Genomic DNA, 14,682 nt, shown 5'->3' with positions numbered 1-14,682 from the left:
TTGGCCCAGTGATACTGTTTCAGACTTCTGGCCTCCGGAACTGTGAGGGAATAAATTTCTGTTAAGTCACCAAGTTCATGGTAATTTGTTTCAGCAGCCCTTAGAAACTAACACAAAGGCCATTGGTGAACATGATAAGAGCAGGTATTAAGTTCTGTCCACATTTTACAGAAGAGGGAAGCAAGTCTCAGTCAACTCCCCAAGGTCATAAAGCAGGCAAGCAGAAGGATGGGGGTTCCACCTAGACCTACCAGGTTCTACGAGTAAGCCCACTCTTACCCGTTACCTTTCGCTGTCTCCATCAGTAGACACCCAGGACCCAGCATCAGTGAGCTGACCCTGCCCGTTCATCCAGCACTGCCCAGCCCACCCCGGGAGCATCCTGCCGTAGCTCAGCCCAGGCACTGGCTGCTGGCAACCGAGCCATGAGAAAGGTCCTTTCCTACAGTGGACCTCTAGTAGCCCTCCTAGAAAGCAACGGGCCATATGTAGCAACTGTAAATATTTACACCTTCTGATCCCAGGATGCATCTCATTGACATCTTTCTCAAAGAAGCCACACCCAAAAAATGTCCATCACAGCGTTGGCGATAATAGCATAAAAGTAGAAACAAGCTCAGTACTGAACAGTATAAGCTTAAATAAATTACCATAAATGCATCAGTAGATTGAAGAGTGCACATCCTTTAAAAATAAACACTATGAGGTAACACGGAAAACAATTTCGACATGACATTTACTGCAGAAAGGGGTAAAACGTGTTCAAATTTACAGTTCAAAACTGTAAACAACATATGGAGAAAAGGACAGAAAAGAATGTAGCAAAATATGCATAGTAAGTGGGTTAAAAATGGAAATTTTGACAACTTTTTCCCTGAGTTAACTAATTCTTCTATAATTATATTAGCTTTATGATTGATTTATATATATATGAGAAGGGATGCTTTTAGCTCTATAACTTCTTTGTAAGAACAAAACCAGGCTGGGCACAATGACTCACACCTGTAATCCCAGCACTTTGGGAGACTGAGGCGGGCAGATCACCTGAGGTTGGGAGTTCGAGACCAGCCTGACCAACATGGAGAAACCCTGTCTCTACTAAAAATACAAAATTAGCGGGCGTGGTGGTGCATGCCTGTAATCCCAGCTACTCGGGAGGCTGAGGCAGGAGAATCGCTTGAATCCAGGAGGCGGAGGTTGTGGTGAGCTGAGATCACGCCACTGCACTCCAGCCTCGGCAACAAGAACGAAACTCCTTCTCAAAAAAAAGAAGAAGAAGAACTAAACCAGAATGATAAAGACTCATGACTACATGCCGTAAATGATTCAGGATCTGGGCGTACTAATTCTGGAGAGGAGCAGACTAAGGGGGTCTTGATTACCATTCTTCAGCACTTAACTGCTGTCATTTGTAGCAAAAATTAGCCTTACTCCGTGTACTACCAGGGAGCAGAAAGAAGACTGATAGGGAAATGTCTCTCTTTGTTCAGCATAAGAAAAGACTACAAGAGTCATACTTTCCAATACCTAATAGCCTGGGCTGCCTGGAAGGTGGGGAGCACCCCTTCACAGGAGGTATTCAAGCCGAGATCAGAGCTGCAGTTCTCTGATATCAAGGAGGTTGAAAGAAGGTGGAAGAAACCCAAAAGGAAGCAGAAATAGAATGAAAGTGGTGATCGGGAACGGGTCAGAAGCCTTACAGGCCCAAGGCCTTTCTTGCAGTTTTCTGTAGCTGGGATCACTCCTCATCCTTCATAAAGGAGACTGCATATGGGGAAATCCCCCAAGTTATAGTGAATGTCATAGAACACGAAGCCAGAGGACTCTAGAGATCATGTCGGCTACATCCCCATCACCTCTGAAGACTTGGAGATTCAGACAGGCCCAGTGTGTGCTGGGCATGGGCAGCAGGTCTGTTTAGAGCTTGGCAAAGGCGTGCAGCCTCCCAGGCCACTCCTCCCTTTGCTACAGAGCCTGCCGGGGTGGCCAGACTCCCACTCCAGCCCTGCACCATGGGGCGTGTCTGTTTACCCCCAGGAATAAGGACAAAGTCAGCAAAGGCTGTGATTCCCACCTGGAAAACAGGAACAGAAGCATCAGGGGTCAGAATACAAAGATGAAACCGATTCCAGTCTGACTTTCTCACTTGGCTCCCTGTCTCTCTCTCTCTCTCTCTCTCTCTCTCTCTCTCTCTCTCTCTCTCTCTCTCACACACACACACACACACACACACACACACACACACACACACACTTTTCTGGGAAGAAGTTAATGACCCCTGGGCCATTCGTTGCTCTTTCACTCTGGTGACAAAAACCACTAGTGATCATTCTGGTTTCATACAAAATTAATATTTGATTGAAGGTGATATTTGTTTGGAAATAATGAAATGTCTGTCCAAGCCCGGGCACCACATTGCCCGAGGTGAGAGCAGAATGCACCCCATTTCATATTTCATTCCAAGGAAATGCCGTCCTGTAATGAAAACAATCGTGTCTGTGTCGCCGGGCCGGAGTGAGGAAGCCACAGTGAGGAAGGTGCCGTATTTCCCCAGGAAACACGGGGAAGAGCCAATCAATAAAATCCATCAGACTCACGGCGTTCTTTAAAGCACTTTCTGTATGCATTTATCCCAGACTTGGGAGTGACTATGTCAGGATCTTTTTCCCAAGGACCCTGTGAAAGGAAAACAACTTTCCACCCCAATTCGCTTTCGTGAAAGGCTTTGGTTTCTTCGAATGCGTGTTTGCTGTTTATTTCAGCCTCCCAGGCGGCCAAGGGGCCGTTCAGGACGAGTTTATCATCAACAACAGGTGCCTTATGACTGCAGTGGCTCATAGTTAGTGGAACCCCCAGCTTCTGGATGCAGGAAGTACACGAAAAATTTGCAAAGGAGGTTACTCTAGCCTTTCTGAAAGTCAAGGCCGAGAGCTGATTTCCTGTCTCTATGGAGGACTGGAGGAAGGTGGCCCATTCCTCACTGAAGGGTGAGAATGGCCTCAGCAGAGACACTTGCTCTTTAAAAAAATGTTTTGAGGCCAGGCATGGTGGCTCACACCTGTAATCCCAACACTTTGGGAGGCTGAGACGGGTGGATCACGAGGTCAGGAGTTCAAGACCAGCCTGACCAACATGGTGAAACCCTGTCTCTACTAAAAATACAAAAATTAGCCAGGCATGGTGGCACACTCCTGTAATCCCAGCTACTCAGGAGGCTGAGGCAGGAGAATCACTTGAACCCGGGAGGCAGAGGTTGCAGGGAACTGAGATCGTGTCATTGCCCTCCAGCCTGGGTGACAGAGTGAGATTCCGTCTCAAAAAACAAAAAACAAAGTGTTTTGAGATAATTGTAGATCCACGTATAGTTGTAAGAAATAATACAGAGAGATGTCTGCACACTTTTTCTAGTTCCCCTCATTATAACACTTCATAAAACTATACAATAGTATTACAATTAGCGTTAGTTCCCCGAACTTACTCAGATTCGCCTAGTTTTGCGTCTCCTCATTTTGTCTGCATGGACTGAGTTCTATACAACGTTATCCCCTGTGTGTCTTCATGTATACAACACCGCCATCAAGATACTGAGTCGTGTGTTTCCTCTCATGACCCTTTTAAAACCATCATTGATTTCCCTGCCCCTCTCTCCAGCCAGATGCGGAGCTTCTGGACTGTCAGGACCATGGTATCTGCAGGTGGCATGTGGCACAAAGCCTGAATCACAGCGAGGGCCCAGTTGGTTGAGTGTCCCCTATCTGAAATGCTTGGGACCAGAAGTGGAATATTTGCGTCACACTTACCTTCCTTATCTGGAAGTCTGAACTCCAAAACACTCCAATGAGCAATTCTTTCAAGTGTGGGGGCTTCAAAAAGTTTCAGATTTTGGAGCATTTCTGATTTCCTATTTTCAGATGAGGGATACTCAACCCGGGCTTGCTTGCTGGGTAATGAACCTCCGCTTGCTGGTCCATGCAATGGGCACATGACTTACCTCTACTGATGCTCACGCCTGGCTCCAGTGCTGGTTCGGTAACTCTAGGGGAATCCTCGAACTTCTCTGTGCATCTCTGGTCCCTCCAACCCCCGTGTCTGCTCACTTGGTGGCCGAGGCCATGCAGACATTCTGCCCTCACAGCTGGTGGTGCTGCAGGAGGAACAAGGGATCTGAGTCGTGGGGAATTCAGGCCGTGGCAGCAGCTGCAACCCAGTCTAGGACCAAGGCCAGGCTTGGTCTGGAAGAGAATGCTGTTTTGTTAGCTTTGCTGGCTGACATGGCCCTCCTCCGGGTAGGACTGACCCTGTGACTCTGCTCTCATTAGCACCATGTTCCACCCTCTGAATTAACCGGGAGCTCACTGCTAAGGTCACTTCAGTACATCCCGAATCTGTGCATGGCCCGATGACACTTCCCAATGGAGGGTTTCCCTCAGAATCTAGGCCAGCGCTTCCTTTGACAGGGGCTGCGAGCGATTCATCTCTGGGTCCCTCCCAAGCCTCACACACAGGTCACATTTTTTAATCAAGTAGAGTAAGATGCCTCTCCAGGCCCAGGCCGGGGGTTCATTGCAGCCAAACACAATAAAGGGAGTCGCCATGTTCTGCATCTGCAGGCTCACAAATAATTGGACCCCACAGTCAAGCCCTTTGATCTCCTATCATGCGTCAGGCACTGGGTGAAGAAGGGAGGACTTGACTGTAAATGATACCAACATAGCCCCCACTCTCATGAAGTTTACAATCTGGAAGGGAGAGCAACAACATTACAAGCAATGAGAACATAGGGGGAGTACAGGATGCTGTAGCATATAAAGGAAAGGCCCCCAACTCAATCTTGGCAGATCCTGGAAGGCTTCCTGGAGGAAGTGGCACCCAAGGTGAAATATAAAGGATGAGTGAGATTAGGCAGATGATGAGGTAGAGGGAGAGGGGGATAAAAGTGCTCCATAAAAAAAGGCCCAAAGAGGCCGGGTGCAGAGGCTCATGCCTATAATCCCAGTACTTTGGGAGGCTGAGGCACGCAGATCACTTGAGGTCAGGAGTTTGAGACCAGCTTGATCAACACAGTGAAACCCCATCTGTACTAAAAATACAAACATTAGCTCAACATGGCGGTGGGCACCTGTAGTCCCAGCTACTCTGGAGGCTGAGGCAGGAGGATAGCTTGAACCAGGAGGCAGAGGTTGCAGTGAGCTGAGATCACGCCACTGAACTCCAGCCTGGGCGACACAACAAGACTCCATCTCAAAAAAAAAAAAAAAAAAAAAAAAGGGAGGGGCTAAAAGACAACTGATGCAAACAGGAATCTGTTTTTTGTTTTGCTTTGTTTTGTTTTTATGTCTGGCTCTCATCGGGCAGAGGGTAGCAAAAGAAGAGAGGCATGAGATTAGATCTGAGGGGCAAGCAGAACCACCGCATGGAAAGGACTTTGGATGTCATCAGAAGGACATGGAAGCTGTGGATATGTTTGAAGCCAGAGAGTGGCATGAACAGATTTCATGTTAGAACGCTCCCTCTGGCCATCGAGTAGAAAGTGAAGCACGAGGAGCCACGACTGGAAGCTGGGAGGCTGGGCTGGAGGGAGGACATGAGGCTTGAACTAAGGTAGGGGATTTGGGGAGGAGAGAAGGGTGCGGGTTCAAAAGATACTCAGAAATAGAATTACAGGACTTGGTGATTTCTTGGATGAGTGAGAGCAAGGAAGCCAAGGATTCCAGGCTTAAAGACCAGATGCCATTCTTTTGAGAAGGGAAGTATAGATTCTGAGCAATAATGGAGTGTGTCCGTTAAGGGCCAGTAAAGAAAACAGAATTCTTACAAAGAGGAATTTAAAACAAGGAACCGGTAACAGAGGTGTTAGAAAAGCTGAAAAGGCAAATGTAGGTGAGGAAGCCCAAAGATGGGCAACTAGGGAGCCTCCACCACCGCGGGTTGGAAGGTCATGGGAGGAAACGTCTTTTCCAAATCCTGAGAGCCGGGATCCCCAGCAGGAGCCAAAACCTTGAAGGATCCTTGCAGCTGAGGAGCCCCTGGGGGCTAGAACAGCTGCTCAAGCTGCCTGGTGGGAGCTGAGCCATAGAGAAGATGCAGACATGACCAAAGATGCTCCAGGGATGGGGGGGTGCAGGGGATACCCTGCCTTCCCCCTCTTCCTCATCCCCAGTGTCCCACCTGTCATTGGTAAGGGGTGACCGATGGCCACATCCACATGGAAGGCAGTTGTCAAGGGAGCATGGAAAACCTTGTTGGCAGGGGTCATCCAACCCCACCCCACCTGTGAGGGAGGAAAAAGAAAACAGAGGAAGGATGGGAATAAACTGGAAAGCAAATAGTTTCCCTAGCCAGATCCCTAATGAGAGAGATGAATAATTATTCCTGCAATTGATACTAAAACCTGTTATTCAAATAATTATGATTCAGGTTTATAAGAATATGCTTAAATTAGGTCAATCCACATGAGGTTACTCTTTTTTTCTTTTTTTTTAGGTCAAAACTTCTCCAATAGTGGAAATTATACAGGGCTCAATATTATAAATCTATAGAACCCCTTTGGAAGTCAACACATGAAGCTGTGGACAGGGTGTGCCTCAAGGTAGCAGGGAGACTGCTGGGAATGAGACTTGCCGCTCTGACCCTTTGCATACTTTTAGAAATGGCATGTACGTGTACCTATTTGAAAACACAGGCTAAAATATTTTTATAAGATTTGTAGAACATGGTAGCATTTGTCCAAGGTTTTGCTTTTGAGGTTCACATTCTAGCAGTGATGATGTGGAGGGGGATGGTGCAGAACCCCAGAGGGAACCGGCGAGGCAGGGTGGGGAAAAGGGAAGGGCAGCCAAGGAAAATCAGACAGACATCCACCTGGGCACATCTGGAACATTTCAGATTTTGGATTTTTGGATTGGGAATCCTCAACCTGTACCTGATGGTGGAGTTAATGAACCTTAGTTTACCGGTCCATGCAATGGGCACATGGCTTATCTGGGGCTGGGCGTCATGTGAGAGGAGTCCTCTGTGCTCCCTGCTCAGTCACACCCGGGCAAGGCTCCCTCTCGTGGTGTGGTCCTTTTGGTCATTCTCCATGAACCCCTTTGTGCTTTTTACACAGCCAGGTGGTAGAAGCCCCTCCAGTTTCTCAGAGGTTTCAGGAGAGACGGCGCTCACTGACAACAGAGCCCAAACTCGGTAATCAGAGGTGAATCAGGAGGTGGAATAACTGAGGCGGAGGCCAGTCCATTCCTGCCTCTGGCTGCTGCCCCTGTGGACCGTCGACTCCTGCTCCTGGGGGAAGAAAGACAACCTTTGGAAGAGCCTCTGGCCAGACCCACTGGGGGCTCACAGAGAGACTCGGCCAAATCCTTGATTTACATGGGCAGGGAGGGGAGAGAAAGAACCAGGCCCTGAGCATCAGCACACCCGCTGCTGGGAGATGACTGAGGACAGGGCCTTCCCTCTCTTGGAGATCCTTCTGGATGAGGAGAGTCGAGGCTAACAGGAGAGGAAGGGAAGGTGGGGGCCAGCTGGGTGTCACCCAGGTCTGACCCTGGCCTCAGGGGTCTGGAGAAGTCTCTGGCAAAAGGAATCGCACCACCCTGGATTTTCAAGACACGTACCCCCAAGAGTTAATGGCATTCACTCTACTGTATTCTCAACTCAGGGTAGTAAGAGGCCCATTCCTTTCCTCCCTCCATTAGAGAGATCAGCTGGGTGGTGGATCTTGTCATGAGCGCAGGCACACGGTGATCAGCCTCACCGACAGCGCTCTGGAGCCAGGCCTGGGGCAGATGCAGCTGCTGCTCCTGCTGGTCCTCCATAGAGACAGCTGCGGCTTCCTGTCCCCATCCATCACAGGAAGGCTTCCCTGGGCTCCTAGTCACTCCGGGCGGGCTTCCAGGAACGAGTATTTCATGGTAAAGGGGAGAGAGCCCAAGAACTTCCACCTTTAGGTAGCAGGAAAGACAAGGCCTAAAAGAAGTATGTTCCAGACCTGGCCCCACAGGATTGCAGGCAGGAGAGGAGCTGGCCAGGGGAGGCCCACAGCAGCAACTGGTCAAAGTGACAAGTGATAGCCTTAACCAGCGGGTCAAGGTGGTGACCAGGGTGGCCGAGGCAAGCCTCAGGGCTGCAGACCACGGGTAAGGCTGACCACTGCCCCCATGCAGTAGCTCTAAATCAGAGGACTTATCGAGTCAGCTGGAAAACTGTCCATCAGACTCCAGGGTCCTGACAGAGGTGGAGGATCCCGGGAATGTGTGTTTTAAGGGCTCCTATGGCTGAAGAGTCTGCTGCAGCCTCCATCCTGGCCTCCAGAGAGGCATGTGGCTGTCACCACACACATGGCTTAGAACCTCTGACACCTTGCAGTCAGAGTCCTCACTATCCACTCTGGGCTTGAGGCTGCCCTGCGGTCAGCCCAGAGTCCCCGCTTTCAGTTTGAATTATTGCTCCTGGAAACAGAAATTGCATTAAGGCAGGGGCATGAGGAAGTATCCTGGAAGGTCAGATGATGGGGCCAAGGTCAGATGATGGGGTTCATGAGGACCCTCATGAACAGCAGTGCAGACAGCAGGTGCCAAGCAGGAGCCCACTTTTCCCCTCCATTTATAGTGGCTTCCACTCACTGGTGCCGTCAGCAGACTAGGGGGCTGGTCATGGGGCTCCTGAGGCTGGGCTGGTGCAGAGGGGTAAAAAGATGGAGGAATTCAAGGACAAATAAGAAGTGACCACAGGTCAGAGCCAGGCTGGGGCCTTTGTCATGGACACATTCACCTTCATATGTATATACAAAACATATACATACACAAACACACATATGGACCCATGTGCACACTCCCCACACTCTTCACACTCACTATTAGAAAATACAGAGGAAAAAATCAGCCTTACAATATTCTGCAGCCATGTGCCTGTGAATACAGGCTTTGATTTTTTTTTCCTTCCTGTATTTTCTAATGTCCTTCCTGTTCTAGTAGGAAACCAGCTCAGGGTACAGAACCTTCCAGGAGGTTTATGTCATGGCAAAAAGCAGAAAGACCTATGTGCCTTTCTGGTTTGGGTTTTTCCTAAGCCCAGTGGAGGACTTTGAGGACTCTTAGATGGGGCAGAAGAAAGAAGAAGGTGGGATTTGCTGGTAATGAGTGTTGAGGAAAAATGGGGACTCTGGGGCTTCTCGCACCAGTTAGAGAGCAAGCTCCACCAGAGTTGAAGGAAGAAGAGAGGTCTGTGGTCCTAGAACAGTGGATTCCTGGGCTCAGCTACCTGACACTGACCTGGGTGGGGGTAGCAAGATTCCAGGGAGAAATAGCTGTGGTTGTGTGGGGCCCTCAGTCCGGCCAACCAACTTTGACAACAATATCTGCTCCCCAAATGGGACCTGGAAGCATCAGAGAACTCCTAAGACTGAAAGGACCCTGCACTCCAATTGTGGGTACCCCCCCAGCCCTGCCTAAGAGGGGGCACGGGGAAGGAGGACTCCCTCACCAAGAGCACACCCCGCACAGAGCATCTTCAGCATGGGGGAAGGGGCCACAGGATACAGAGCCACAGCCCCACTCTCAACTGCCCATAGATCTGTTGGAAAGACAAAGCATGACACACAAAAGCAACAAGAAGTGGCCACTCCTAAAGGACTAGTGCTCAGTCCCTCCGCAGTGGCCTCTCTATATTCGCACCGTCGCTGTGCTCACTCAGACCCCCTTCCTTCATTTATCTTCCACACATATGGTGGAAGGAAGGGGCTGTGCTCATTAAAAGGAGGAAGGAAAGGAAGAGAAATGGTCTATCTCTTCGAAGAGCAGTCAGCCCTGCTGGGGAACAGCTGGGTCAGACAGTGGAATATTTGGATGCATCAAAATATTCAGATGCTTAGTGTTGTATAGATAACTTATCCAGAGCGTTAGCCAAACTTTCCCTTCCTCTATTAGATGATTGGTCTTTGTAGACATAACTCCAAGCCTTAGCTATCTCACTGGAAAGAGGATGACTTCAAGACGTAGAATAGCAGAATGGTCCTTCGACCACCCTGGAAACCACCGAAACTGGATTCCACCTTGACCCTCCCAGTAATCATCTGTTTGGTCCTGAGTAAGTTAATATCTCTGAGCTTTGCAGTTTCCAGATGGAAAATCGGGGCATTATCACTATTTATTTTAAAGATTGATGTGAGGATTCCCTCAAGAAGCGGCTTAAATGAGATGATATCTGAAAAGCACATAGATTAAATGTAGAAGCTATGATTATTTAAACAGCAACATGATTTGGGTTTCCCATCTGCACTGTGGCCTTTAGATGTTGAGGAAGGTGGCCATCTTGCAATTTCAAAGTGAGATCAGCCTTCCCAAGAGGAGACGGGCCATTGCATTGGTTGACTCACAGTTCCGGAGGCTGAAGGTCTGAGATCGGGCTGCCATCATGGTGGCTGTTTGTTTGTTTGTTTGTGATGGAGTCTTGCTCCATCACCCAGGCTGGAGTGCAATGGTATAATCTTGGCTCACTGCAACCTCTGCCTCCCGGGGTTCAAGCGATTCTCCTGCCTCAGCCTCCTGAGTAGCTAGGATTATAGGCACACGCCACCGCACCCAGCTAATTTTTACATTTTTAGTAGAGATGGGATTTCACCATGTTGTCCAGGCAGGTCTTGAACTCCTGACCTCAGGTGATCCACCCGCCTCGGCCTCCCAAAGTGTTGGATTACAGGTGTAATTCACCGCGCCCAGCCGGTGGGTGTCTAATAAGGCCTCTCTTCCTGGCTTCCGGATCACTGCCAAATCGTTGTGTGCTTCCATGGCCCCCTTTGTGCAGGTGAGTGATGGGGGGAGTTCACCAGGGTCTCTTCTTCTTCTTCTTTTTTTTTTTTTTAGAGACGGAGCCTCGCTCTGTCGCCCAGGCTGGAGTGCAGTGGCACCAGCCGGGTTCACTGCAAGCTCCACCTCCGGGGTTCACGTCATTCTCCTGCCTCAGCCTCCCAAGTAACTGGGACTACAGGCGCCCGCCACCACGCCCGGCTAATTTTTGTATTTTTAGTAGAGATGGGGTTTCACCGTGTTAGCCAGGATGGTCTCGATCTCCTGACCTCGTGATCCGCCTGCCTCGGCCTCCCAAAGTGCTGGAATTACAGGCGTGAACCACTGCGCCTGGCCTCCAGTGTCTCTTCTTATAAGGACACTAATCCTACCAGATCAGGACCCCTCCCTTACGTCTCATTTAGCCTTAGTTACTTCTTTAGAGGTCCTATCTTCATAGACAGCCACACTGGGAGTTAGAGCTTCAATATATGAATTTGGGGAGGGGACCAAAAGGTTCAGTCCATAACCCCTCGTCTGAGCTGGATGGTGGGATTAGCTGAGCCCAGAAGGCTGCCTGCCCCGCCTTTGGTCTTTCCCCTGTGATCATTCTCAAAAACAAGACCTGTCTTCATACTGCGGAGAGACACGCAATATTGAAATTGCTCCCCTAATCTTTATGCGATTGCCTTCTCCCTGATAGAAATATTGCCTCTTGCTGAGTATTTATTGTCCGTTTCTCTCCAAAGTATTGACTTTATGTAACAGTTTGATATACATCAAATCCTTTACAGATTTAATAAACTCCTCTGGTCAGCCTTCTGTTGTGAACACAATGAGATTTATGGTCGTCTTGGTGTAAAACCCTTTTTCCTTGAAATTTTCTACTTCCAGATATCAAAAGATAAGAAGGGAAGCATTTATCATCTTGGAAATCTTACCCCATGTCTGCCTACTGGGTATTAGTCAGAAATGACGAGTGGTTAAAGGACTGAAATATGACACATGCTTGACTGCTGAACAGCTGAGGCTGGGAGAAAAGCAGGATCTTAACAACAACAAAAAAAATTCTTCCCCTTCTCTTCAGAAGGGATTTTTCTTTGCAATTAATCATGAGAGCATATGGGACAGAGAGCAGCCTGATTTGAGTTGGAACCATAACCTTGGGAGGATTTGACTAAAAGGTTAACAAGTGGAGTCAATTAGGGGCCCATTTAGAAAGTGCCTATTTCATGCCAGGTGAGCGCCAGACACCCGCGGGCAGAAGCCGCGGCGCTGGATGGTGTGGGCACAGGGAGGGTGAAGGGCATCTGTGTGTGTCAACTGACTCTTCCTCTGGGTGCCTCCAGCTCCCTCTGTCTCACTCCCAGGTACTTAATCAACTGCTTATATCTCTTTTAGACTGAACTTCACCACAGCAAGAGCGGCCCCACCAATCCCTTTAGCTTAGCCCCTAGAGAAAGCAAGACAGCTGGAGTGTTGACCAAGGGAATAAAGAAATGAATGAACAGGCCGGACGTGGTGGCTCACCCCTGTAATGCCAGCACTTTGGGAGACCGAGGCAGGTGGATCACCTGAGGTCGAGAGTTCGAAACCAGCCTGACCAACAGGGGATTTCCCCGTCTCTACTAAAAATACAAAATTAGCCAGGTATGGTGGTGCGTGCCTGTAATCCCAGCTACTTGGGAGGCTGAGGCAGGAGAATAGCTTGAACTGGGGAGGCAGAGGTAGCGGTGAGCCAAGATCACATCACTGCATTCCAGCCTGGGTGACAGAGCAAGATTCCGTCTCAAAAAAAAAAAAAAAAAAAAAAAAAAGAAATGAATGATGAAGGAACAAATGAATGAATCTGACCTAGACTGAAAAGGTCAAGCCAGGAACAGGAAGGCCATCTAAAAAGCTAACAAAATATATTGGATATATTGTTTTTTGTGGTTTTTTTTTGTTTGTTTGTTTGTTTGTTTTGAGACAGAGTCTCGCTCTGTTGCTCAGGCTGGAGTGCAGTGGCCCAATCTCGGCTCACTGCAACTCCACCTCCCAGATTCAAGCAATTCTCCTGCCTCAGCCTCCCGAGTAGCTGGGATTACAGGCACCCGCCACCAGGCCTGGTTAATTTTTGTGTTTTTAGTAGAGATGGGGTTGCATTATGTTGGTCAGGCTGGTCTCAAACTCCTGACCTTGTGATCCACCCACCTCGGCCTCCCAAAGTGCTGGGATTACAGGTGTGAGCCACCACGCCCGGCCAACATGTCGGTGTTTCTAATTCTCCTTGATCTCCAAAGAAAGTTTCTGGAAGAAAACATCACCTTAACGAGTAGTTAGAGATGATCAAGAGCGAGAAGCCTCTTAAACGTTCTCGGTGCTTCTCTGAAGAACTTATGGGAAAGCGAAGAAGAAACAGAAAAGAGATTTATTGAGTCTCAAAGGCTCCTGTTAAAATTCAATGCGGTGAGAAAAGTGGGTTTCCACATTTAATTGTCTTTCTCACAGTAACTGTGTGTCAGTCTTTTCTAAGAGCCTATTAATTCTGTAATTTAGTGCGGCGAGAGCAGAGATCGACGGAGTCAACGTGGGGTGTTTTTTCCTCTCCTCATTGACTAGCTGTCATCTGGCATGAATGTTAGGGTGGTTTTCTCCTTGAACACCCTAAATATCCCCAAATTGAAAAGTTTTTACAGTTTAATTAAAAAAAAAAAAAACCTGCTTGCACGTCACTTAGCAGAAATGGGGTCCATGACACTGTATGTTATGATTTTAATTACAGCTAAAAATAACCAGGCTGGCTGGAAGGGCCCTGTGGAAGCCAAGCCCTGGACAGAGAGATGACTCAAGTGGCTCTATTGTGTGTTGGGAGCTGCTTTCAAATAAAAAAGTGATTTATTAACGTGATCCCCAAACCCGCTGAGCAATGCAAGCGTGTACATTTGATAAATGGCTGGGTTTGCCACGCACCAGCCCTCTCCCCTGTCAAAGGCATCGCTGCAGATGCTGTCTTGCCCTGTGTTTAATTAGGACCTCCGGCAGGACAGGCTTCTTTCGAGAAGGGGTGCTCAGAAGCCCGGGGCCTTCCCCAGGCACTGGCTACCGGCAGGCGGGGTTTCTGTGACACAGCAGGATCTGGAAGCAGGTGAGACTCATGGAACGTGGATAGCCGTTTTCCCACTTGCCGAGGTCTCTCCTGTGCCCTGATCCAGTGAGGGGGATATAGCACACGTTTGCAGAGAAGCACAGCCAGCTCTGCCTGGACCGTCTTTCTGGACATTCAAGATTCCTTTTCATGTAAGGGGTGAGATAAAAATCTAGAATGTATTTTATTCTAAATAGGTAACAAACGGCCCTACATCTTTTTTGAATGCCTTGCTTTACATTACCTCCTTTTTTATAGAGAAAATTTCCTTACAAACTTGAGTCTGTTCCTCATTTCTGTGTTGTTTCATGGACTCATTGGTCCATTTATGTGACAATGTGTATTCATTATTTTTGCAGTTTTGTAATTATTTTTGCAACTTTATAGTACAATGATAAAGAGCCAATGTTACGGCATTTCCATGCATTAAAAAATTTGGTGAGGCCGGGCACGGTGGCTTACACTTATTCCAGCACTTTGGGAGGCCGAGGCGGGCAGATCACCTGAGGTTGGGAGTTCGAGACCAGCCTGGCCAACATGGCAAAACCCTGTCTCTACTAAAAAAAAAAAAACTATATATATATATATACACACACACACACATACACAATAGTTAGCCAGGCATGGTGGCGCACACCTGTTGTAATCCCAGCTACTGGAGAGGTTGAGGCAGGAGAATTGCTTGAACCCGGGAGGCAGAGGTTGCAGTGAGCCAAGATTGTGCCACTGCACTCCAGCCTGGGCAACAGAATGAGACTCCATCTCAAAATAAAA

General features: G+C 48.5%; 1 protein-coding gene across 5 annotated transcripts in view; it reads right to left on the bottom strand.

Annotated features, from left to right (window-relative positions):
- Window positions 1-14,682, bottom strand: part of LOC105472700 (WSC domain containing 1) — a 515,974-nt gene that overhangs the window by 244,588 nt on the left and 256,704 nt on the right. For all 5 annotated transcript variants that reach the window (XM_071082227.1, XM_071082226.1, XM_071082225.1 and 2 more), the window contains one exon: window positions 3,992-4,144. The gene's annotated coding sequence lies outside the window, so the exon portion shown is untranslated. The remainder of the gene's footprint in view (window positions 1-3,991; window positions 4,145-14,682) is intronic.

This window comes from Macaca nemestrina, chromosome 17, assembly GCF_043159975.1.
Source record: "Macaca nemestrina isolate mMacNem1 chromosome 17, mMacNem.hap1, whole genome shotgun sequence".
NCBI lineage: Eukaryota > Metazoa > Chordata > Mammalia > Primates > Cercopithecidae > Macaca > Macaca nemestrina.
The sequence above is the reverse complement of the archived record's forward strand: the minus strand, read 5'-3'. Positions and strand labels throughout refer to the sequence as shown.